Below are 26,567 nucleotides of genomic sequence, written 5' to 3'. Positions count from 1 at the left end.
AATTGATCTTTTTAGGAAAACGTGATTTGAGCCTTGGCCTTATAATGTAGTTAGAGGATAGTTTTGTTTTTTCCCTTCTGGGTGTCCATTTCAAAGTGTACATAGTTTAGTGGTGGACTCTGAGTTCATCATGGAACTCTCTGAGGAGGAGTATAACACAGCCAGCCAAGGCCAAAGATACAAGGGGACATATTATTAGTGTTGCCTTAGAGCAGTGGTTCTCATCTGGAGCCAATTTGTCTGGAGACATTTTTGGTTCTCATGATGGGGGTGGTGGTGTGTGCTATTGGAATGTAGTGGGCAGAGGCCAAGGATGTGACTAAACACCCTACAATGCCTAGGACAGCCTGCTATGAAAAAGAGTTATCTGGTCCGAAATGTCAGTAGAGCTGAAGTTGAGAAACCCCGCTTTAGAGGGAATGGTAAGAAGAATCTGTTGAGGCAATCCTCTCTTTATGTACTTTTCTTCTTGTTCTATCTTCCCTTTTCGCCATTTACATGTTGAGACATAACGTGCCAAGATCAGCTATGAGTTTAGCAGAAATGGACCAAAGAGGCCACTCAGGCTTGCCTTGTCTAAGGCAAGAGTCGCTAGGGGCTCCATGAGGTTCAGCTAAGCTCTGTTGGGCACAGACTGCAAATAGAGCCAAAAGCCTTCTTGTAATAAAGGGAGTGAATGTGCCTGGAGACCCTCAGCAGCCCTCCCTCATGATGTGCGCTGCAGTGGGAAAGTGGACAAGTGCTTGGGATAATGACTGGAACGGACAGTGTTCTCTTTCCATTGGAGATATCCACTGGTTCACACTAGTCTGCTTTTTATTTTAGTGATTTCTTCATGATAACTTTTGTAGTTGAAGGTGAAAAATATTAAAAGCCCCCAAACCAACAATGAAAAACATTTTGCTCAGAGGAATCCAGCCATGGGCTGTTTCAGATAAGGATCTAGGCACATGCTATGTGTTTTATGTGTACAACTAAAATACAAACAATTCTAGGAATCTTAAAAAAAAAGCACATTCCATGCATGTATTTGCAAGTATGGAATAGTCTATTTAAGAAGCAATTTGAGTTACTTTAGTATTTGAAATGCCATGGGAATATAAATAAAAGAACAATCTTTGAGACTGTAAAATCAGGATATATTCACTTAGATGCTGTTGCTGTTCTAAATAAATATTTAGTGAGCCTTTACTCTGTGCTAGGCACAGTCCCAAGAGATTTACATAAATTAACCCATTTAATTCTCACAACAATCCAAGAAGGCAGGGACTGTCATTATTACCACTGCACAGATGAGGAAACTGAGGCACAAAGAGTTTGAGTTATTTGTCCCAGTGAGTAAGTGGCAGATCTACAGTTACAACCCAGAGAGTCAGGCCTCATTACCTGTTCTTACCACGATTCTCTATATTTGGTTACATGTTAAACATTAGAATTACAAGATACAAGAAGATGCATTTTTGTAAAAATGGGTCAATGTTAAAACAGTTATTAACTAATTAAAATCTCATCTTGGGGCCAGCCCCATGGCTGAGTGACTAAAGTTCCACATGCTCCACTTCGGTAGCCCAGGTTTGTGGGTTTGGATCACAGGTGTGGACCTACTCCACTCATCAGCCATGCTGCGGGGACATCCCACATAAAAAAATAGAGGAAAACTGGCACAGATGTTAGCTCAGGGTGAATCTTCCTCAAAAAAAAAAAAAAAAAACTCATCTTGATATAAGTTTTAGAGTGAATCTGTACATTAGCATAAAATCAGTTTAACTTCGTTTGTTAGAAAAATTACTCATGTGAAAAACAGAAATTTAACAATTTAAAAAAAGCCCATCTTGAAAGATAAGAGGCCAGACCAATTACAGATTCAGTGTGGCCCAAGCAAGTAAAACACCCCTTAGCACTTGGTTTTCTTCAACTCTTCCCTTCTCAACCCTTCTCTCCTCTGCAAAAGGGAAGCGCCATCACAGCTGAAACTTCTGTCTGTTTTGTTCATTGCTGTAGCTCTGCCTCCTACAACACACCTAGCAAACAGCAGGCGACCATTAAATATTTGCGTAATGAATGAATAAACAAATGAATGACAGAACTACTAAATAATATTTTACCTTTCTCCCAGAAATACTGAAATGTTAATAGATTATCAGTTGATATCATAAAGCACCTTAACTCCATTGTGTAAGCATCACTCTTATTTTACAAGTTCTGTTTATACCCAGTTTCAAAATGGGTCAGTTTAAAAAACAGCTATGGAAGAGAAATGGGAAGAATCTGAACTCACAGAGCATGGGAATTACTAATGTAAGACCAGGGCAGGAAACTACATTTACCAGGACTATTGGCCCCATGGTAGAGCCATCCATCCTGAGACTGGGGCTCAAGAAGCCTCACCTTTTAGAAGCTGCTCACAGATGAATCTGTACATGGCAGTAAGGTGAGGGCTCTTATTAATATTAACACAGTTCCATCTGCTATTTTACAAAGTTACTCATTCGAGTCCATGATTTCAAGTCTTTTATCAGAAAAAATTTGGGCAAAAAGTAATCGTGTAAATGGAGCAGTTCAGGAATTTAGATATAAGATTTTCACAAATTTTCATTCTGTTAGTAATATAAAAATTTGCTTTAAAATTTTTCATCATTTATCTTTAATGATCAATGGGAATGTTTGTCATCCAATCCCAAGTGCAATTCCTCTGGCCTCAAGTTGTTGCTAACTTAGACAGGACTACCCAGGGTGATGGGGCCTTTAAACAAGATGTCCTCTGGAAGCTGGTTCCAAAGGGATGCTCCTAACACTAATGGAATGCCACGAAGCAGTGGCTCTTACCTAGAGGTACACATCAGAATACCCTTCGGAGATTTTACAAAGCACACCTGCCTCAATTCACCCCGCCACCCCACTTCCCAGTCTCAGGGAATATATCTGAGATGGATCATGGACAGGTGTATGTTTTAAAAACCCTTAGAACAATGTGTGCTGCTGATTCAAAGTTTTAAAATTTGTCAAGAAGTAATTTCTCTTTGAGGTTCTTGAAAACAAGTCTTAAGGTAAACAAAATAAACAACATTAAATAACTGAATTGCTTGACTATAGCTGGTCCTACAAGTTTCATGTTTATGTAAGAAAAATCAGGTGGAAAATTAAGAAATTAGATGATTATTTTAGAACCACTCAGTTGTAGAGTTGTTGAGAGGTATGATTCCAATTGCCCTATTTCAGAATTGAAGTCCAGAGGCCAAAGAACTGAAATGATCTGTCCAAGGCTGTACAGATAGTGGAAAAACTGGCAATTAAAACTCTTTTCTCAAGCCAGCCCTGATGGCCTAGTGGTTAAAGTTCAGCACATTCTGCTTTGGTGGCCCAGGTTCAGTTCCTGGGCGTGGGACAACATCACTCGTCTGTCAGTAGCCATGTTGTGGTGGTGGCTCACAGAGAAGAACCAGAAGGACTTACAACTAGAACACACAACTATGCACTGGCGCTTGGTGAAGAAAAAAAAAAAAAGAGGAAGATTGGCAACAGGTGTTAGGCTCAGGGCAAATCTTCCTCAACAACAACAACAAAAGCCCTTTCTCCTGTCCAAAGTGAAGTAACCAACTGTAAAATCTAGGGCAAACTAAACTTTGAGTTAGTTCAGGGAGGCAACATGCCTGCTGTGGCCCATAAGGAAAGCAGATGGCAACATCTAGGGCCAGGAGAACCACACTGCAGTTGTGTGGAGTTGTAAGCTGAAGGATCCTGGGTCTTTAGCGACCTCATAGAGCCTCATTACCAACCCTGGCCTGACATACAGGTTTCGTTTATTTGAGAGAACTATGTTTCCTTTTTTTTTAAAAGATTTTATTTTTCCTTTTTCTCCCCAAAGTCCCCCGGTACATAGTTGTATTTGTTTTTTCAGTTGTGGGTCCTTCTAGTTGTGGCATGTGGGATGCCACCTCAGCATGGCTTGATGAGCAGTGCCATGTCTGTGCCTGGGATCCGAACAAGTGAAACCCTGGGCTGCCAAAGTGGAGCGTGCAAACCCAACCACTTAGCCATGGGGCTGGCCCCTGAGAAATACTTTTCTATCTTGTTTAAGTTAGTGTTGTTTGGGCTTTATTATATGCAAGCAAATCTACTTCAAACTGATGCAAGATTTTGTTCAAACATGACCTTATCAGTGAAGCCTTCTTTGACATTATATATAATAAATAGCAAAATTCTCCCTTATGCACAACTCTCCATTTGCTTGGCCCTACTTTAGTTATCTCCATTGCACCTAATATCATCTGACACACTGCATGTTTACCTATGTTTATTTATTTGTTGTCTTTTCCCCCTAACCAGCTATAACTTCTGTGAGGGCAGGAACTTTGGTTTGTGTTGCAAACATGGTGGGATGGAAGGAAGGGCACGCCCCATCCTTAAAGGGAAACCCAACTGCTTACTTTTATTGGTCAAAATTTAGTCATGCAGTGACACACAGCTGCCAGGGAAGTTAGGGAAAGTGGTCTTATAGCTGTGCATCAGTATACCCAGCCAAGGAAGAGAGGAAGACTATATCTTGGGAGGCCACTACCAGTCTTCACTATAAACCTAAAAGAAATAAGATGAGTGTCTTCGGAGGATGTGTGGAGAGGAGCATTGCAGATAGAGAGAAGAGCAGTGCAAAGGTCCTGAGGAGGCAGCATGATTCACAAATCTGAGGAACAGCAAGGAGATCACTGTGGCTGGAGCCAAATGAAATAAAAGACCAGTGGCAGGAGATGAGGTCCTTGAAGTAGCAGAGGGCCCAGATCATGCAGATCTGTAGGCATTTTAAAGACTTTGGCTTTCATCTTGATAAAAACAGAAAACTTCTGGAAGATGTTGAGCAGAGAAGTTAACATGTCTGACTTTGATTTTCAAAGGATCCTTACTGCTACATTGAGAAAAGACTGTAGAAGGGTCAGAGTGATACAAGGAGACCAACGAGGAAGCAACTGAGATGCTTGTGGCTTGGATCAGGGAGATGGTGAGAAGAGACGAGATTCTGGATATATTTTGAAGGTGGAGTCAACAGGATTTGCTGATGCATTGGACAGGAAGTGTGGGGCAGGTAGGAGTCAAGAATGACTCCAAAGTTTTTGGTCTGAGCACTGAAAGGATGGAACTGCTATCATGGAGATGGAAAGATAGCAGGAGGTACAGATTTTGAAGGGTAAATCAGGAGCTTATAGCTTTGGACATTTGCTTGAGATGCACATAAGATAGACAAGTTCAGATGCCATGAAGGCAATTGGAAGCTGGCGTTGAGAGGCTTGAACTGAAAATACAAATTTAGGAGTCTTCTATATGTATACTGTAATTAAAAACCTAGTAATTAAAAGAGATCACCTAGGAAGTAAATCTAGACAGAGAAGGGAAGAGGACTAAGAACTGATCACCAGAGCACTCCAAGGTTAGAGAGAGGACTTAGAGAGAGGACTCAGAGAGACTGAGGGTAGAGGGGAAACCAAGACAGTGTCCTGAAAGGCAAGGGGAAAGGTTTTCAACGAGGAAGGAGTAAGTACAATTACTATATAACCCAGCAATTCCAAAACACGTGTCCACATAGACTTGTGCATGAATGTTCACAGCAGCATGATTCATTATAGCCAAAAAGTGGAAGCAACTCAAATGTCCATCAACTGATGTATGGATAAACAAAATCTATATCCATACAATGGAATATTATTCAGCTACAAAAAGGAATGAAGTACTATTATAAGATAGATGAATCTTGAAAATATTATTTTAAGAAGGCAAACATAAAAGGACACATATTATATTAATCGATTTATATGATACGTGCAGGACACACAAATCTACAGGGACAGAAAGTAAATTAGTGGCTGCCAGGGACTGAGTGATGGAGAGTGACTGCAAATGGGTATGGGGTTTCTGTTGGGGGTGATGTTTTGGAATTAGATAGTGATGATGGTTGCGCAACTTTGTGAATATACTAAAAATCACTGAATTGTAACTTTAAAAGAGTGAATCTTACGGAATATAAATTATATCTCAATAAAGCTGTTGTTAAAAAAAAAAAGGGGTGGGCCAGCGCCGTGGCTGAGCGGTTAAGTTCGCGCGCTCTGCTTCAGTAGTCCAGGGTTTCGCCAGTTCGAATCGGTACCGCTCATCAAGCCATGCTCAGGTGGTGTCCCACATGCTGCAACTAGAAGGACTCACAACTGAAAAAATACACACCTATGTACTGGTGGCCTTTGGGGAGAAAAAGGAAAAATAAAATCTTTAAAAAAAAAAAGGGAGAGAGTGATCAAATGAGTCAAATGCTGCCGACAGGGTGAATAAGATACACTGAAGTTGGCAATGCAGCATCACTTGACAAGAGCTGTTTCATTCTGTAGTGGGATTTATTAGAGTGGGTTCCAGAGAGAACAGACAAAAGAAAGTAAAAACAGAAAGCTTACATAATTCTTTTGAGAAGTTGTGTTCTAAGTAATAGGAGAAAAAATGGATGATTGCTAAAGAGGGCTGTGGAGTCAAAGGAGAGGTTGGTGGTGGTGTTTTTTTTTTTTGACAAGATGGGAAATATTACAGCACATTTCTCTGCTAATGGGAACGATTCAGCAGACAGACAAGAAAACTGATGATCCAGGAGAGGGAGGAGGAAGGAGAGAATTCAGGGTGCAGGGTTCTTGATTGGGTCACAGAGGGTACGGGTCACAGGGGAGGGCTGATCTTGAACAGGAGCAAGTACAACACATCTCCAGTGACTAGAAGGAAGGAGACAACACAGAATGGGGGCAGGTAGTGGATGGATGTGAGGGTGGGAACAGATGTACATTCTCTCTTGATGTTCTCAGTGAAATAGAAAGTAAGGTCATCATCGGAGAGTCACAGGTGAAAAGGGAGATGCTGAAGGTTAAGGACCAAGGGGAAAGTATGAAACAATTGTTTAAAATAGAGGAAGAGTAAAAGGATTAGGGAGAGCAGAAGGACTACCAACAACATAAGGGCCCATTTGAGGTGGGTAGTCAAGTATTTAAGGTAAGACATCAAGCCAAAAGTTAGAAGGTAGGAAGGAAATAACAAAGACCAGGGTGGAAATAAATGAAACAGAGACTAAAAAGATAATAGAAAAGGTCAATGAAACTAAGAACTAGTTTTTCGGAAGGATAAACAAAATAGACAAACCTTTAGCTAGACTCACAAAGCAAAAAAGATGACTCGAATAAAATTAGAAATGAAAGAGAAAACAATACAACTGATACCACAAAAATACAAAGGATCAGAAGAGACTCCTATGAACAATTATATGCTGACAAATTTGAAACCTAGAATAGATAAATTCCTAGAAACACACAACCTACCAAGACTGAATCATGAAGAAATAAAAAAATCTAACAGAGCATCACAGCAGAGTGAATTTTTCCCTTTGTCTCTCCTGTCCAAGTTACAACCAGTAGGACATCTACTGACCAAGAAAGGACTCTATGCATAGCACACCAGAATGCCCAAGAGATGCATACATCTATACATCTGAAGGTAGGTGGACTGGACTTCCTGGAGGCAGTGGAACTAGGGAAGCAGTGGTGGCAGTTCCTGAGTGCAGAGGTTCCAGGATCTGTGGCTATGCCTGAAAACAGAGGCCTCAGGAACTGAGGTGACACCCAAGAAAGGAGGCCCTGAAAGTCCAGGCAGCGCACACTCCCTGATGCACCAGGAATCACTGTGGGCCTGTGACCAGAGGCTCTGGGAACTGTCAGATACCTGTGACCCAGCCCCTTCTTCAACATTCAGCCCTTCCAGAAGTGGGGCTGGCTCAGCACTTCCCACTCCCCCAGCAGTGGCAGGTAGTGCCCAAAACCCAGCCCCTTCCATTTCCCCTGGCAGCGATGACTCTGACATGGGCCCTTCCAGCAGTGGGGGCTGCATCCAGAACAGGGATACTCCTGGCAGTGGCAGTGGTGCCCATGACCTGAAGTTTCAAAAAGCACACCAGTGCCAGAGACCAGAGGCTGCAGGAGCAGCAGCAGTGCTCAAAGCTCAGGCCCTACCCTTCCCCAAACAATGGCAGATGGTCCCCAAGACCTGAGGCTTCAGGAAATGCAGTGGGACTCATGGCTTAGCCCTTATCCTTCCCCAAACAGTGGCAGGTAGTGCCTGGGACCTGAGCCTTCAGGAAATGCACTGGGACTCATGGGTTAGCCCTTACCCCTCCCCCAGCAGTGGCAGGTTGTGCCTAGGACCTGAGGCTACAGGAGCCACAGCATTACCCTGGACCCAGGCCCCAGTGGCAGCACCTCTGACACTGGCCCCTACCAGCAGTGGGCGCTGCATACAAGACCCTGGGCTCCTGGCAGTGGCAGCAACACCTATGAATACAGTGCCTCTGCCAGCACCCCCAGGTAACCTGAAAGCAGTAGCAAAAGTGGTACACATGGCAGCAGCACCCCAGCCAATGGAGAACTTGCCAAAGGCAGTAGGGCAAATCAAACCTAGGCAACTTCAGAAGCAGCAGGGGTGTCTGCAGCCCAGTGACTTCAGTGGCGACACACATTACTGCAGTGACATCATAAGGAGCAAAGCAACAGCAACCTTGGAGGCACAAGCAGCACAAGGAGGGCACTGATGCCACCTCTGGCAGAGGCAGCTGAGGACGTAAAGCATAGACTCTTGAATACAACCAGAAGTAGCTCAGAATCAAAGTAACCAAAGCCTTACCCAAATAAAAAAGGTGTTTACTACCACAAATGTGCTGGCAGAGGAATAACTCATCAAGCACCAAGAGGAAATATAGTAACATGGTAGCACAGAACGAAAATGACAATTCTCCAGAAACCAAACATGAAGTCATGGAAGATTGCAATCTAACTGACAGGGAATTCAAAATAGCTATCATAAAGAAACTCAAAAAGTTATAAGAAAACTCAGAAAGACAGTTCAATGAGTTCAGGAATAAAATTAATGAACTTCACCAAAGAGATTGGAAATCTTAAAAAAAAAAAAAAACCAAAACAACCAAACAGAAATTCTGGAGATGAAGAACACAATTAATGACATGAAAATAAAGTAAAAAGCATTAGAAATAGAGCAGACCAAATGGAAGAGAGAATTAGTGAGCTAAGCTTAAAGATAGAAATCTAGAAATGATTCAGGTGGAAGAGGAGAGAGAACTAAGATTTCTTTTTTTTTTTTTTTTTTGAAAGGAAAGATTCGCCCTGAGCTAACATGTGCCACTAATCATCTGCTTTTTTCTTTCCCCACCAAAGCCCCAGTGCATGGTTGTATATCCTAGTTGTAAGTGCTTCTACATCTCCTATGTGAGCTGCCACAACAGCATGGCAGCTGACAGATGGGTAGTATGGTTCTGTGACTGGGTAATGAACCAGGGCTGCTGAAGCAGTGAGAGCACTGAACTTTAACCACTAGGCAACCAGGGCTGGCTTGAGAGAACTAAGATTTTTTAAAAATGAAGAAATTCTATGAGAAATATCCAGCTCAATTAGGAAAAGCAATATAAGGATAATGCGTACCCCAGAAGGAGAAGAGAAGGAGAAAGGAGAAGAGAGGGAGAAAGGAGCAGAGAGCTTATTTAAAGAAATAATGCTGAGAACTTCCCAAACCTGGGGAAGGCACTGGACATAAAATTACATGAAGCCAACAGAAGTTTTAATTATCTCAACACAAAAAGACCTTCTCCAAGGCACATTATATTAAAATTGTCAAAAGTCAATGACAAAGAAAGAATAGTAAATGCAGCCAGAGAGAAGACAATAATTTACAAAGGAACTTACATTAGGCTATCAACAGATTTCTCAGCAGAAACTCTACAGGCTAGGAGAGACTGGAATGATACATTCAAAATATTGAAATACAAAAACTATCAGCCAAGAACACTCTATCCAGCAAACTTATCCTTCAGATATGAATGAGAAATAAAGGTTTTTGCAGACAAACAAAAGCTGAGGGAGTTCATCACCATCAGACTTGCCTTACAAGAAATGTTTAAAGGAGCCCTCCTACCTGAAACAAAAAGTAAATGTACATAAAGCTTTGAGGAAGGTGATAAATAGACAGAATCAGAAAATTGCAACTCTGTGTCAAAATCTGTTAGTAAACAATTATAACATAAAGGCTAAAGGGAAAGAAAGCACCAAACCACTTCAATTTGGTCACAAACTCAATACACAAAAAAGGATAATTTGTGACAACAAAAACATGGAAGGGGAAGAGGAAGAGGATGGAACCTGCATAGGCTAATGGAAATAAGATGTTAACAGCAGAAAAGGACTGTCTCATCTATGAGATCTTTTATACAAACCTCATGGTAACCACAAAACAGGAAATCAGAGCAAAGTTGCAAATCATTAAAAAAGAGGAAACTAAGAAACATAACACAGAAAACCACCAAAATGAAACGGTAGACAGAAACACAAGGAAAAGGAAACAATGGAAATATAGGACAACCAGAAAAAAAAAGACAAAATGGCAGTATTAAGCCCTCATATGTCAATAATCACTCTAAATGTTAATGGATTGAATTCACCAATCAAACAACACAGAGCGGCTGGATAGATTAAAAAACAATACCCCAAAATATGCAAGCTCCAGGAGATCTATCTCAGCTCTAAAGACAAACATAGGTTCATAGTGAAGGGATGGAAGATGATAATCCAAGCAAATGGCTACCAAAAAAGAAAGCTGATGTAGCCACACTTAGACAAAATAGACTTCAAGTCAAAAAAGATAACAAGATATAAAGATGGACATTATATAAAGATAAAAAGGATATTCCACCAAGAAGACATAACATTTATTAATATATATGCACCTAATAGGAGCACCAAAGTATATAAAGCAACTATTAACAGACCTAAAGGGAGAAATTGACAGCAACACAGTAATAGTAGGGGATTTTAATATCCACTTACATCAATGGATAGATCTTCCAAAGAGAAAGTCAACAAGGAAACACTGACCTTAAATGAAACTCTGGACCAGATGGACTTAATAGGTGTATATGGTACATTCCATCCAAAAGCAACAGGATACGCATTCCTCTCAAGTGCACAAGCAACATTCTCAGAGCTATTTTGGGAAACAATACAAACCTCAATAAATTTAAGAAGACAGAAATCATATCAAGCATCTTTTCTGACCCCAGAGTATGAAACTAGAAATCAACTACACGAAGAAAGCTGGAAAAGTCACGAATGTGTGGAGACTAAACAACATGCTACTGAACAATATTGGGTCGATGAATAAATCAAAGGAGAAATAAATAAATACCTGCAGACAAATGAAAATGAAAACATAACATACCAAAATTTATGTGGTGCAGTAAAAGCAGTACTAAGAGGAAAGCATATAGTAATACAGAAAAATCCTCAAGAAACAAGAAAAGTCTCAAATAGTCTAACACTACACCTAAAAGAACCAGAAAATAAGAACAAACAAAGCTCAAAATCAGTAGAAGGAAGGAAATAATAAAACTCAGAGCAGAAATAAATGAAATAGAGACTAAGAAGACAATAGAAAAATGATCAATGAGTTGGGTCTTTGAAAAGATAAAATTGACAAACCTGTAGCTGGACTCATTAAAAAAAAGAGAGAGAAGTCTCAAATAAAATGAGAAATGAAAGAGGAGAAACTACAACGAATACCACAGAAACACAAAGGATTATGAGAGAATACTATGAAAAACTATATGCCAACAAATTGGATAATTTAGAAGAAACAGATAAATTCTTAGAATCATACAACCTCCCAAAACTGAATCAAGAAGAAACAGAGAAACTGAATAGACCAATCACAAGTAAAGAGATTAAAACAGTAATCAAAAACCTCCCATGGCCAGCCCGGTGGCATAGTGGTTAAGTTCTCACACTCTGCTTCGGGCAGTCTGGGCTTCACAGGTTCAGATCCTGGACATGGAGCTAGCAACACTGATCATGCCATGTTGTGGCAGCATCCCACATGAAATAAAGGAAGATTGGCACAGATGTTAGCTCAGCGACAATCTTCCTCAAGCAAAAAGAGGAAGATTGGCAGCAGATGTTAGCTCAGAGCCAATCTTCCTCACAAAAAACCCAAAAACCTCCCAAAGAACAAAAGTCCAGGACCAGATGGCTTCTCTGGTGAATTCTACCAAACATTCAAAGGAGATTTAATACCTATCTTTCTCAAACTCTTCCAAAAATTGAAGAGGATCAGACACTTTGTAACTCATTTTACGAGGCCAACATTACCCTGATACCAAAGCCAGACAAGGACAACACAATAAGGGAAAATTACAGGTCAATATCACTGATGAACACAGATGCAAAAATACTCAATAAAATATTAGCAGATTGAACACAACAATACATTAAAAGGATCACATACCATGATCAAGCAGAATTTATTCCAGGGAAGCAGGGATGGTTCAATATCCACAAACCAATGTGATACACCATATTAACAAAATGAAAAGTAAAAATCGAATGATCCTCTCAATAGATGCACAGAAAGCATTTAATAAGATTCAACATCCATTATAATAAAAACTCTCAATAAAATGGGTAGAGAAGGAACATACCTCAAATAATAAAGGCCGTATATATGACAAACCCACAGCCAACCATACTGAATGGTGAAAAACTGAAAGCAATCCCTCCTGAGAACAGGAATGAAACCAGGATGCTCACTCTCATCACTCTTATTTAACATAGTATTGGAAGTCCTAACCAGAGCAATTAGGCAAGAAAAAGAAATAAAAGAGATCCAAATTGAAAAGTAAAACTGTCACTATTTGCAGATGACATGATTCTATAGGTAGAAAATCCTAATGAATACACCAAAAAAATATTAGAAATAATCAATGAATACAGTAAAGTTTCAGGGTACAAATGCAACATAGAAAAATCAGTTGCATTTCTATATACTAAAAATGAACTAGCAGAAAGAGAAATCAAGAATATAATCCAATTTAGAATTACAACAAAAAGAATGAAATACCTAGGAATAAACTTAACCAAGGAGGTAAAAGACCTAAACACTGGAATCTATAAGACGTTATTGAAAGAAATTGAAGAAGACGTAATGAAATGGAGAGATATTCTGTATACATGCATTGGAAGAATAACATAGTCAAAATGTCCATATTACCTAAGGCAATCTACAGATTTGATGCAATCCCAATCAGAATCCCAATGACATTCTTCATGGAAACTAGAAAAAAGAATACTAAAATTCATATGGAACAACAAAAGACCCTGAATAACCAATGCAATCTTGAGAAAAAAAGAACAAAGCTGGAGGTATCACACTCCCTGATTTCAAATTATACTACAAAGCTATAGTAATCAAAACAGCATGGTACTAGCAGAAAAACAGACACACAGATCAATGGAACAAAATTGAGAGCCCAGAAATAAACCCACACATCTATAGACAGCTAATCTTTGACAAGGGAGCCAAGAACATACAATGGAGAAAGGAAAGTCTCTTCAATATACAGTGTTGGGGAAACTGGATAGCCACATGCAAAAGAAAGAAAGTAGACTGTTATCTTACACCATACACAAAAGTGAACTTAAAATGGATAAAAGATTTGAATGTAAGACCTGAAACCATAAAACTCTCAGAAGAAAAGATTGGCAGTATGCTTTTTGATGTTGGTCTTACCATTATATTTTTGAATATCATTTCTCTGAAGGCAAGGGAAACAAAAGAAAAAGTAAACAAATGGGACTACATCAAACTAAAAAGCTTCTGCATGGCAAAGGAAACTATCAACAAAATGAAAAGATAACCCATCAACTGGGAGAAAATATTTACAAGTCATATATCTGATAAGAGGTTAATATTCAAAATATTTAAAGAACTCATAAAACTCAACAAGCAAAAAACAAACAACCCAATCAAAAAGTGGGCAGAGGATATGAACAGGCATTTTTCCAAAGAAGACTACAGATGGCCAATAGGCACATGAAAAGATGTTCAACATCATTAATTAACAGGGAAATGCAAATCAAAACTACAATGAGATATCACCTCACACCTGTCAGAATGACTACTTTTTAAAAGAAAAAAACAAGTGTTGGAGAGGATGTAGAGAAAAGGGAACCCTCATGCACTGCTGGTATAAATGTAAACTGGTGCAGCCACTATGGAAAAGAGCACAGAGCTCTCTCAGAAAATTAAGAATAGAAATACCATATGATCCAGCTATTCCACTTCTGGGTATTTATCCAAGGAACACAAAAACACTAATTCAAAAAGATACATGCACCCCTATGTTCATTGCAGCATTATTAATAATAGCAAGACTTGGAAGCAACCTAAGTGTCCATCAATAGATGAATGGATAAAGAAGTTGTGGCATATATATACAACGGAATACTACTCAGCCATAAAAAAGGCTGAAATCGTGCCATGTGCAGCATCATGGATGGACCTTGAGGGTATTATGCTAAGCAAAATAAGTCATACAGAGAAAGATAATTACCATATGACTTTACCCATATGTGACAGATAAACAAACAAACATATAGATACAGAGAACAGATTGGTGTTACTAGAGGGAAAGGGAGTTTGGGGAGGGTGAAAGGGGTAAAGGAGCACGTGTGTATGGTGATGGATGGCAACTAGACTTTTGGTGGTGCACACGATGCAGTCTATACAGAAGTCGAAACACGATGTTCACCTGAAACTTATATAATGTTATAAACCAATGTGACCTCAGTAATAAATAAATAAATAAGATCTGAACAGATCAATTACTAATAAAGAGATTGAATCAGTAATCAAAATTCTCCCAACAAACAAAAGTCTAGGACCAGATGGTTTCACAGGTGAACGCTACCAAACATTTAAAGAAGAATTAACATCAATCCTTCTCAAACTCTTCAAAAAAACAGAAGCAGAGGGAATACTTCCAAACTCATTTTATGAGGCCAGAAAACACTGATACCAAAACCAGACAAGGAAAAAAAATTACAGGCCAATATCCCTGATGAACATACATGCAAAAATTCTCAACAAAATATTAACAGGTCAAAGTCAACAATACATTAAAAGGATTACACACCACGATGAAGGGGAATTTATTCCAGGGATGCAGAGATGGTAAAACATCAGCAAATCAATCAATTGTGATACACCATATTAACAAAATGAAGGATAAAAATCATATAATAATCTCAATAGATGAAGAAAAAGCATTCAACAAAGTTCAACATACATTCATGACAAAAACTCTCAACAAAATATGTATAGAGGGAACATACCTCAACATAATAAAGGCCATATATGACAAGCCCAGAGCTAACACCATACTCAGTGGTGAAAAGCTGAAAGCTTTTCCTCTAAGGTCAGGAACAAGACAAGGATGCTCACTCTCACCACTTTTATTCAATGTAGTGCTTAAAGTCATACCCAGAGCGAGAAAAAGGCAAGAAAAAGAAATAAAAATCATCCAAATCAGGAAGAAAGAAGTAAAACTATCTCTGTTTGCAGATGACATGATCTTATATATAGAAAACCCTAAAGACTCAACCAAAAAACTGTCAGAAGTAAATTCAGTAAAGCTGCAGGATACAAAATCAGTTGCATTTCTATGTACTAATAATGAACTATGAGAAAGAGAAATTAAGAAAACAATTCCATTTACTTTGCATCAAAAAGAATAAAATACCTAGGAACAGATTTAACCAAGGGTGTGAAAGACCTGTATAGTGAAAACTGAAAGATACTGATCAAAAGAAATTGAAGAACATAAATAGAAAGATATTCACACTCATGCATCAAAAGAATTAATATTGTTAAAATGTCCATACTACCCAAAGCAACCTACAGATTCAATGCAATCTCTAGCAAAATTCCAATGGCATATTTCACAGAAATAGAAAAAAAAGTCCTAAAATTCATACGGAACCACAAAAATTCCCAAGTAGACAAAGCAATCTTCAGAAACAAGAACAAAGTTGAAGGCATCACACTTTCTGCTCTCAAAATATATTACAAATCTATAGTAAACAAAAACAATATGGTATTGACACAAAAACAATATGGTATTGACATAAAAACAGGGACACAGACCAATGGAACAGAATAGAGAGCCCAGAAATAAACCTATGCATATATGGTCAATTAATTTACAACAAAGGAGCCAAGAATATACAAGGAGGAAAGGATAGTCTCTTCAATAGATGGTGTTGGGAAAACTGGACAGCCAGCCACACGCAAAAGAATGAAACTAGACCCCTATCTTATACTATACACAAGAATCAACTCAAAATGTATTGAAAACTTGAATGTAAGACCTGAAACCATAAAACACCTAGAAGAAAACATAGGTAGTAAACTCCTTGACATCAGTCTTGGCAATGATGTTTTGGGTTTGACATCAAAAGCAAAGGCAACAAAAGCAAAAATAAACAAGTGAGACTACATCAAACTAAAAAGCTTCACAGCAAAAGAAACCATCGACAAATGGAAAAGGCAAGCTACTGAATGAGAGAAAATATCTGATAAAAGCTTCTGCACAGCAAAGGAAACCAACAAAATAAAACGGCAACCTACTGGATAAGAGAAAGTATCCGCAGATCATGTATCTGATAAGGGGCTACTATCTAAAATATATAAAGAACTCATACAACTCAAAAGAAAAAAATCAAATTAAAAACCGGGCAAAGGATCTGAATAGACGTTTTTCCAAAAAGACATACAGATGGCCAACAGACACATAAAAAGATGTTCAATGTAACTAATCATCATGGAACTACAAATCAAAATCATAACTGAGATGTCACCTCACATCTCTTAGAATGGCTATTATCAAAATGACAAGAAATAACAAGTATTGGCAAGGATGTAGGGAAAAGGGAACCCTCATGCACTGTTGGTGGGAATGTCAACTGGTGCAGCCACTATGGAAAACAATATGGAGGTTCCTTTAAATTTTAATTTAAAAAATTAAAAATAGAACTCCCATATGATCCAGCAATTTTGCTTCTGGGTATTTATCCAAAGGAAATAAATCACTATCTCGAAAAGATATCTGCACCCTCATTTCACTGCAGCATTGTTTACAATAGCCCAGATATGGAAACAATCCAAGTGGCCACTGACAGACAAATGGATAAAGAAGATGTGGAATGTGAAGTATACACACACACACACACGCACATGAACATGTGGTCTATGTATATACATATACACACACACACACACACACAATGGAATATTCAGGCATAAAAAGGAAGGACATTCTGCCATTTGTGCCAAGATGGATGGACTTTGAGGGCATTATGCTACGTGAGATAAGTCAGACAGAGAAAGACAAATACAGTATGATCTCACTTACACGTGGGAAAAATGAGCTCATAGATAAAAAGAACAAATTAGTGGCTGCCAGAGGCGGGGGTGGGAGGTGGGTAAAATGGGTGAAGGTGTCCAAAAGACACAAACTTCCAAGTACGTGATAAATGAGTCCTGGGAATATAATGTACAGCATCGTGACTATAGTTAACAATAGTGTATTGTATGTTTGAAAGTTGCTGAGAGAGTAGATCTTAAAAGTTCTCATGACAAAAAATTTAAAAAATTTGTAACTATGTGTGGTGATGGATATTACCTAAACTTATTGTGGTGGTAATCATTTCACTGTATATATATTTGAGATATATATCTATCAAATCATTATGTTGTACACCTAAAACTAATACAATGTTATACGTCAAATATATCTCAAAAAAAAAAAGTGAGACATCAGCTTGGTTTTGTTTCCCCAGCTCCGTTCAGCTGCCAGGGTAGCCAAGGAGTAAGTCGAGCGTTGGTTTTAGAGAGGGCTGGGGTTTTAAAGTGGCAGATATCAGCTCCTTTACTCTTGTGCTATAATTGCTTGTTTACATGCTGTCAGCCTTATTAATTAGCCTGGGTGATCCCCAAGAGTCTTTCTCGTTGTTGTCTCTCCTGCCAGAAGTCTTGAACACATAAGAGGTGATGAATGAATGTTCAATATAATATTTTCCTAATGAAAACAAATTCATAAATTACTTAGTTGATTATCCTCCTCCTTGCTAAAACATATAGGTGATGAATGAGTTAGACAGATTTACTTCCAAATTATATATTATAAAACTATAATCAGTTTTTCCCTATAAGATCTTTATATTTAAATAGTGCAAAATAATATTTTCAAAAAGTAATTACACTTGCTTTTCTGAGCACTAATTAAATGAGTTCACCAAAGTACTAATCAAACTTGAAAACATCTTCTGATATGTTATTCATGAATTCTTAAAAATATTCTCTTATTCTTCTAGGCGAAAATACATGGGGGTGCATAATGCAGCCTAGGTTTCTCCAAAAAAATGGGAGTTAACTCCCCAGGGAAAGATAAGTGCATTTAGGAGTCCATGGTACGAGACTTCTCATACTCTTCAGCAACAGTGGGGCTGCTTGCTCTGGAAAACCTCTAGAAATCATTATTTCACCTATGGCTGTGAATAGGAAATACCACTGTTATCTGGTGGTCTAGTGAATTTCTATGGTAAATCTATAGGTAAAGGCATATTTTTCAGGGGAGAGGAAGCACCTCCCACATTAATAACAGTGAAGGAAGACTGCATTTAAAGCTCTTTCTGGAGGTGCTGCTTTAGGGAGCAGGACACGACATTTGTATCCGCTTGTATTTGTCAATGCATGTTGTGAGCATGACTGCCAAAAAATGATTAAAGGGATAAAACAAATGCTATTTATAATCCAAGCTTTCTTTTAACGTAGTCCTTACTATAAACAAGGAAAGCTGATGGAATGTTTTGTACTCCTTTTGCCAAACTCTGAAACTAATGACCCCTTGTCCACAAAGCTGCCTGGAAATTACAAGGCCTGGGGTCAGTGGGGTCTCTTCGATTTTGGAAGAAGTCTCCCTAGCGAGGGTGGTGTCCAACGGAACAAAGCTATGAGGCATTACTTGTTATTGGTTTTAGTAAAATGCACATTCCCAATGGATTAAAAACCATTCCCACTGTCATAAATATAAGCAAATACTTTATTTTACAACAGTCACTTATAGGGCAAAAATTGGCTTTGAACTCTATTTCTCCCTGTTGCTAGCTACGTGATTTAGGGCAAGTCCCTAACTTCTCTGAGGTTCAGTTGCCTCATCTGCATAATCAAAAACCCACATCTCATAAAATGTGATGGAAATTAGATGAGATAATTCATCTTCCATTAGTGCCTAGAACAGAGTAAGCACAAAATAAATGATAGAAGTGAGAGCTATTAATTTTAATTATTAATAAAAAGAATAAAGGACTTCAGAACTTGGAAAGAAATGCCACTATTACCAAACTAACCTGATGGTTTAATCTTAAATAACATTTTTCAAATTTGACAACATTGCAATTCAATAAGCATTTATTGGACAATTACGACATGCTCTGCCTTGGGCCAGGCCCTGGCATCACTAACGCTGCTGGCTGTGGTCTTAAAGAAGTGGATAACCTAGCAGGGTGAAAGAACAGACGCCTACCTCCAGGAATAAGCACAACTGTAATAACAGCTAACGATTGTTGGGTGCTTACTATATGGTAGGCATAATATTTAAGCACTGCATATATATTTTCTCATTTTCAATCGAAACAACCCTATTTTTTGACTTAAAACTCCCCCAAGTATTAACTTTTATTGATAATATGTAATGCCCCAGATTACACTCATACTTTTTTGATCTTCTAATTTGATTTTCATTAACTGCATCTTGTGTGGTGGACAATTATTAGTTGCCTTTCCAGTGCTCATCTCTCTCCTTCTGTACCAATGTTCCCAATTTCCACTGGTGTTCCATTGGGTTCCCAAGAAGGTAACTCCTCTCGTGGCTCGAAGGGTGAATCATGTGACCTAGACCAAGCCAATTAGTGCACTTCTACCTCCTACTCACAATAATTTGTTCGGGAAGGTCAATCTCAGGAATTCTCCTGGGAATGCTAGCACAAAAGGTTCTCTCTCATTCCAGTGAACATGGTAGCTCTAGGAGAGAATTCTCTACAGGTCTCTTATGTTTCTGCATTTCTTTTAAGCAGAAACACTGACTGCCTTTGTTCTGGATTATCTTTTCAAGGATGTTTGTATAGTGAAAAGCCTTGGAAGATAAGATAGTCTTTCCATCTGCAGCAAAGGCTGGTTTCATTATAGCCTTGAAAGACAGAGATAGTATCTTCCTCTGGAGCAAAGAGCAGTCATGTTTACTGTCTATTGTAAAAGATTCAGGTTCCCTAAGTTCAGGACATCTCTCTTATAACACAACTGACTGCTACAGGAGTCATCTGAACCTTTTCACATCACTCTGGGAACTGAGGTTTGGGTAATCAGCACATGCTGGCTATCGATATTGCTGTGAGCAATAAACTGTCCTTCGTCTCAGATATAGCGGTCTCATATCTTCTACCAGTATCCATGAAACTGTGGCAGATTAACTTGTCAGCTTGCAAGTAGTCTAAAATCTCAGACCCTTTAGTGCTCAATCAGTAGCACATAACCCTGGAAGCCACTGGCAACTATAAGGGGTTGGCACTAACATGAAGCTGACACCATGGAATTCAAAATGATGGAAAGAAATTAGGTTCTTGGTAGACATCACTAACCTATGTGATAAAGCTCTGGCAGAAGCTCACAGTATTTCTAGGATTTTTGGTATATGAGCCAAAAAACTCCCTTTGTTGCTTAAATAAATTGGAATTGTGTTTGTCTGCTATTTGAAAAGAAAGGTATTCTGACTCCATGTGAACTAGATTTTAAATTAGAAAATCTATCTGATTTGAACACAAGCCAAATTAACTCTGGAATAATCACATGGTACTTTGTGGAGATCATTGATTAATCTGAGTGTTTGGCAGAACTGGTATTGACTAGGTCACTTTCTTTTTTCCCCATTATTTTATTTTATTTTCTTTGGAAGATAATAAATTAGACCATCAATATTAAAATCTTTTTATTACAGTAGTCTTCCGTTATCCACAGTTTCAGTTACCTGTGGTCAACCATGGTCTGAAAATATTAACCAGAAAATTCCCAAAATAAACAACTCATAAGTTTTGAATTGCATGCTGTTCTAAATAGCATGATGAAATCTCACGCCAACTTGCTCCATCCCTCCCAGGACAAGAATCATCCCTCTGTCCAGTGTATCCATGATGGACATGCTACCTGCCCGTTAGTTACTTAGGAGCCAACTCAGTTCTCAGATCAACTGTTGCAGTATCACAGTACTTGTGTTCAAGTAACCTTTATTTTACTTAATAATGGCACAAGGCACAATGCTGGCAATTCAGACATGCTAAAGAGAAGCCGTAAAGTGCTTCCCTTCAGTGAAAACGTGAACGTTCTCAGCTTAATAAGGAAAAAAATTGTATGCTGAAATTGCTAAGATCTGTGGCAGATTTTATTATAGTATATTGCTATAATTTTTCTATATTATTATTAGTTATTGTTGTTAATCTCTTATTATGCCTAATTTATAAATTAAACTTTATCATAGGTATGTATGTATAGGAAAAAACATAGAATATATAGGGTTCAGTTCTATCCGTGGTTTCAGGCATCCACTGGGGGTCCTGGAACATATCCCCTGTGGATAGGGGGTCCTACTGTATAACATGACACCATTAAGAAAATGAACAGTTAAGCTTCAGGGTGGAGAAAATATTTACAAAACTTATCTAACAAAGGATTGGTATCCAGAATATAAAGCACTCCTGCAACTAAATAAAAAAAGACAAAGAACTCAGTAGGTAAATTGGGCAAAGGATTTGAACAGACACTTCAAAAATATATATATATATGAATGGCCAATAAGCACATGAGAAAGTGCCCCAAATTATCAGCTATCAGGGAAATGCAGATTAAAGCCAAAAAGATACGACTATAATAAGAGAATTAGTATAAGATAATAATTATAAGATAATAAGATAATTATAATTATTATTATAAATAAAAATAAGATAAAATAAGATACCACCATTCTCCAGAATGCATAAAATTAAAAACATGAAGTCCCGGAACAGGAAAATCTAATTAAAGAAAACAAACACAATCAGCACAGTTGTTGCTTTTGGGTGGTTGGGGTGGGGATCAACTGGGAAGGGACATCAGGGAACTTTCTGAGGTGCTGGCAATGTTCTACATCTTGATAAAAGTTTGGATTACACAGGTATATGCATTTTTAATAGTCATCAAATGACATATTTAAGATTGTGTATTTCACTATGAAGTTTTACGTCAAAAAAGTAAACAAATACTGAACCCCAATGAACTGCATGGTCAAATATTTAGAGATGGTGTGTGTGTGTGTGTGTGTGTGTATACATATATATACACACATATGTGTATATATTATATGTGTGTGCATATACATATATCTTATATATATATGCAACTTACATTGAAATATGGTCATGTGCTGCATAACGTTTTGGTTGATGACAGACAGCATATATGACGGTGGTCCCATAAGATTAGTACCATATAGCCTGGGTGTGTAGTAGGCTACACCATCTAGGTTTGCATGAGTACACTCTATGATGTTTGTACAATGATAAAATTGCCAAATGATGAATTTCTCAGAATGCATCCTTGTCGTTAAGTGATGCATGATTGTACATCAAAAATAACATGGGTTGAAAGATGGATAAAGGATGGATAGATCCAAATGTAATAAAGCACATAGAGTAAAATGTTAATTATATAATCTGGGTGGTAAGTATATGTGTGTTCATTGTAAAATTCTTTCTACTTTCTATCTTAAAGTTTTCATAATAAAATGTTGGGAGAAAGATCTAAGTAAGAAATCAATATAGTTTTATTTACATTGGAAGCCTGTCTATTATACCAGGCCTTGTTTTCTAAAAACATAGCCCCTACTAAAAGGAACCAGGGGTCTTTGGAGAAATGGCTGATTCCAGGTCCATGCCAGGAAAAGCACAAGGTAAGTTCAAGATTAATGAGCACATATTAAAAGCACAGAGGAGCTGGTTTGAAAAAGTCTCCCACTGGTCTTTGTGGGAAATTTTAAGCAAACAATAAATAAGTAAAAGGCTTATAATTCATTGAATTATAAAGGAATCCATGAGTCCATGATAATAATAAAAAGAAGACTGGGGAGGGATGGGTGGGACATTCTTCTTACAAAAAAATGCCAGTTAATAAACGTAGAAGGAATGCTAGAATTAGAAAATTACTGTTTTGTATTCCCAGCAAAATAATTGATTCAGACAAGGAACATCAACATATGCTTACAACATTATGTGAGAGATGTCGGGGAATAGGATATGCACTTGGTGTCAAAGGTTACTTATCAATTATACATGGAGAAAGGTGGCTTTACAACACAGAGATCTGGCAGACACCACCTCAACCAAGTCATCAAACTTAGCACCATCAAATAACGAAATAAGTAGACGTTACATGCTTCCTGACGTGATGCAACAGGAAGCACATAACAAAAAAGTTAACCTCCATCCACTAATGAAGAAACAATCAGAGAAACTGAGACTGGGGAACAGTGCACAAGGGTTGGCAAATCTTCTCTCTACAGGCCCAGACAGTAAACACTTTAGGCTTTGAAGGCTGTAAGGTCTCTGTTGCAACTAACTCAAGTTTTGTGTTGTGGTGTGAATGGGTGTGGCTGTGTTCCAACACAACTTTATTTACAAAAATAGGTGGTGAGTCTTGACCAACGGGCTATGGTATGCTGATCTCTATTCTGTCCCGTGATAACTGTCTAAGAGTCTTCAAAACACGTCAGTATCATGAAAGAAAAAAAAAAAGGCAGGATGACTGTTCCAGATTAAAGGAGTCTAAAGCTAGATGGCAATAAAATTCAATGTTTGATCTTTGATCAGATACTAGACTGTAAAGGTATTTTGGGGACAAGCGGAGAAATTTGAATAAGGACAAAAAATTACATTATATTTATTGTATCAATGTTAAATTCCTTCTGTGTGATAATGGGATTAAGAAAATGTCCTTGTTTTTACAAGGTAAATGCTAAAGACATAATGTCTGAAAATTATTTTCAAAAAGGAGAGGGGCCAGCCCTGCGGTTTGAGTGGTTAAATTCACGTGCTCTGCTTCGGCGGCCCAGGGTTTCACTGGTTCGGATCCTGAGCACAGACCTAGCACTGCTCATCGAGCCATGCTGAGGTGGCATCCCACATAGCACAACCAGCGGGACCTACAACTAGAATATACAAGTATGTACTGGGGAGCTTCGGAGAGAGGAGGAGAAAGAAAAAAAGACCAAAGATTGGCAATAGATGTTAGCTGAGGTGCCAATCTTTAAAAAAAGAGAGAGAGAAAGAAAGCAGATGTGGCAAAATGTTAAAAAAAAAAAAAAGCTATCTACTAATCTTTATTCATCAATAAAATGGATATGTAGGAGAAAAACAAACAACAGTTCATTGAAAAGAAAACTGATGACCCAAAGGCAATACATAATGGAAATTTTCCTGAAAACTGTAACTACTTGTTAAAACTTCGAGGAATATAATTACATTTATTGTGCCAAGAACCACTTCTACAGTTTCCAAACATAGGAGGTAAGATTGATTTTGCCAAGGATGTTAAAGTACCAACACCAAACTGGTTGTCTTGTCTTCATTTTCTGATCTTGAGAAAAGAATGATCCACAGGCAGCTTTTAATGTTTCGCTAAGGCTAATCGATAAACACGATGCTCTGCTTGCATCTGCCCTGTCAAAGTCTATAGTGAGTGTTCAGTCAAAAATATTTTTATGTTAGTCTTAGTACTTTATGAGAGAAGCTCCCTACACGCTCAAAATACCAACTCCACATATACCAAACAAAACTCATCCTCTTCCCAGCCTTCAAATAAACTCCTTTTTCTTTAGTTGTTGCCTTGATGAAGAAACATCCACCCACTTGGATCCGGAAGTCGTCCCTCTGTTTCCCCGCCATTTCCCAAGTCCTGAGGTTTTTACCTATTTCTCTTCTTCCCCACCTGTCCTTTTAGTTTAGGCCCTTCCCATTTCTCTTGTGGACCACAGCTTCCTAACAAGTCTCCTCCTTTTTAATCCACTCTCTCTGTTGAGAGGGGTGATTTGATTTCATTCCCTGATTAAAATTGTTCAATGACTTTGCACTTCCTATAGACTATAATCCAAACTCTATGGCATCACATAAATTGCAGCAGACTATTGTCGCAGGTTCATTTCCTGCCACTTCCCTGGACACACTGTACCCTGTAAGACCAAGATTTTTGCAAGCCTATAAACATGCACATTCTCTCCTGTACCTCCCTCCCTTTGTACATGCTGTTCCTTCTGTAACACATTCTCTCACAAGATTTAAGATCTATCTTGGCTACTCAGTACACATGTAATTTCTCTGACTTCAACACAGGCATAGGAGCAAGTACCTGTCTTCTTCTTAGTTTGCATATTATTATATAGAGAAGATTATGACTCCTCATTTATGCACCAAATTCCATCTATATGCTAATGATTCTTAAATTCATATCTTTGTCCAGACCTCTCTTCTGAGCTCCAAACCTATATCCAACCATGATCTTTAATTAACATCTCCATTTGGAAGATAGTGAAACTAAAGCAGAGAGCTTACAGCACACAGCAGGGTCAGGGTTCAAACCACTAGGTATACAGTCTCCAACCAGCTCCTTCCCCAGACCGGGAACCTCAGAGTCATCTTCGATACTTCCCTTTATCTCTCTCACACTAAATCCATCACCAAGTTCTAATTCTATCGGTAATAAAGATCTCAAATAGGTCTACTTCTCTTCACCTCTATCCTCTCCAGGCTCCAGAAATTATTGCTCGGACAACTGCAATTGCTTCCTAACTGGTTTTTCTACTTCCACTTTTGCTCTCTCTCAACTGTATTCAGCACATAGGAGCCAGAGTTATATTTTCTAAACATAAATTTGGTTACAGTTTTCCTTATTTAAAGCTTCTGAATGGTTTACCCATTCGTTTTGGCAAAATCCCCAAATTCTTTTTTTTTTTTTTAATTATTTTATTGAGGTCATTTGGCTTACCACATTGTGTAAATTTCAGGTGTACATCACTATATTTCAGTTTCTGTACAGACTGTATCATGTTCACCACCAAAAGTCTAGGTTTTTATCCGTCACCATACATATGTGCCCCTTACCCCTTTCTTTCATCCTCCCCCATCCCTTTCTCCTCTAGTAACCACTAATCTGTTCTCCTTATCTATGTGTTTCTCTCTCACATATGAGTGAAATCATAGGCTATTTGTCTTTTTCTCAAATTCTTAATAGCCTATAAGGCCCTTCTCTAGACTATGTGGAGGTCCTCTCTGCTTCTCTTACTGGGCTTCAGCCTCCTCCCAGGGGCCTCCCTTCAGTTATCCAGCCCCAGGCCCTTCTCACATGCTGCTACAATGTTTGAAATGCTCTCCCCTCATTCCTCAACTACTCTCACTTATCTTTGGTCTCAAAAGAAATGTAACTTCCTTCAAGAGGCCTTCCCTGATGCATCAGATTAAATCAGGTACCCTTGCTATGTGCTGTCAGTGCACTCTATTTTCCTTCTCAGCAATTCACACAATTTGCAACTA

General features: G+C 38.4%; 1 protein-coding gene across 11 annotated transcripts in view; it reads right to left on the bottom strand.

The window, feature by feature from the left end:
* FAM13A (family with sequence similarity 13 member A) overlaps positions 1-26,567 on the bottom strand; it is a 313,429-nt gene that overhangs the window by 125,628 nt on the left and 161,234 nt on the right. Inside the window, exon 1 of one of the 11 annotated variants that reach the window (XM_070505402.1) lies at positions 10,947-11,050. The exons of the other annotated variants lie outside the window; for them this stretch is intronic. The gene's annotated coding sequence lies outside the window, so the exon portion shown is untranslated. Of the gene's footprint in view, positions 1-10,946; positions 11,051-26,567 lie in introns of those variants that run through there. 11 annotated transcript variants of the gene reach the window in all.

The sequence above is a fragment of the Equus asinus genome, chromosome 3 (assembly GCF_041296235.1).
Source record: "Equus asinus isolate D_3611 breed Donkey chromosome 3, EquAss-T2T_v2, whole genome shotgun sequence".
Lineage (NCBI taxonomy): Eukaryota > Metazoa > Chordata > Mammalia > Perissodactyla > Equidae > Equus > Equus asinus.
This window is presented reverse-complemented; position numbering and strand designations above follow the sequence as displayed.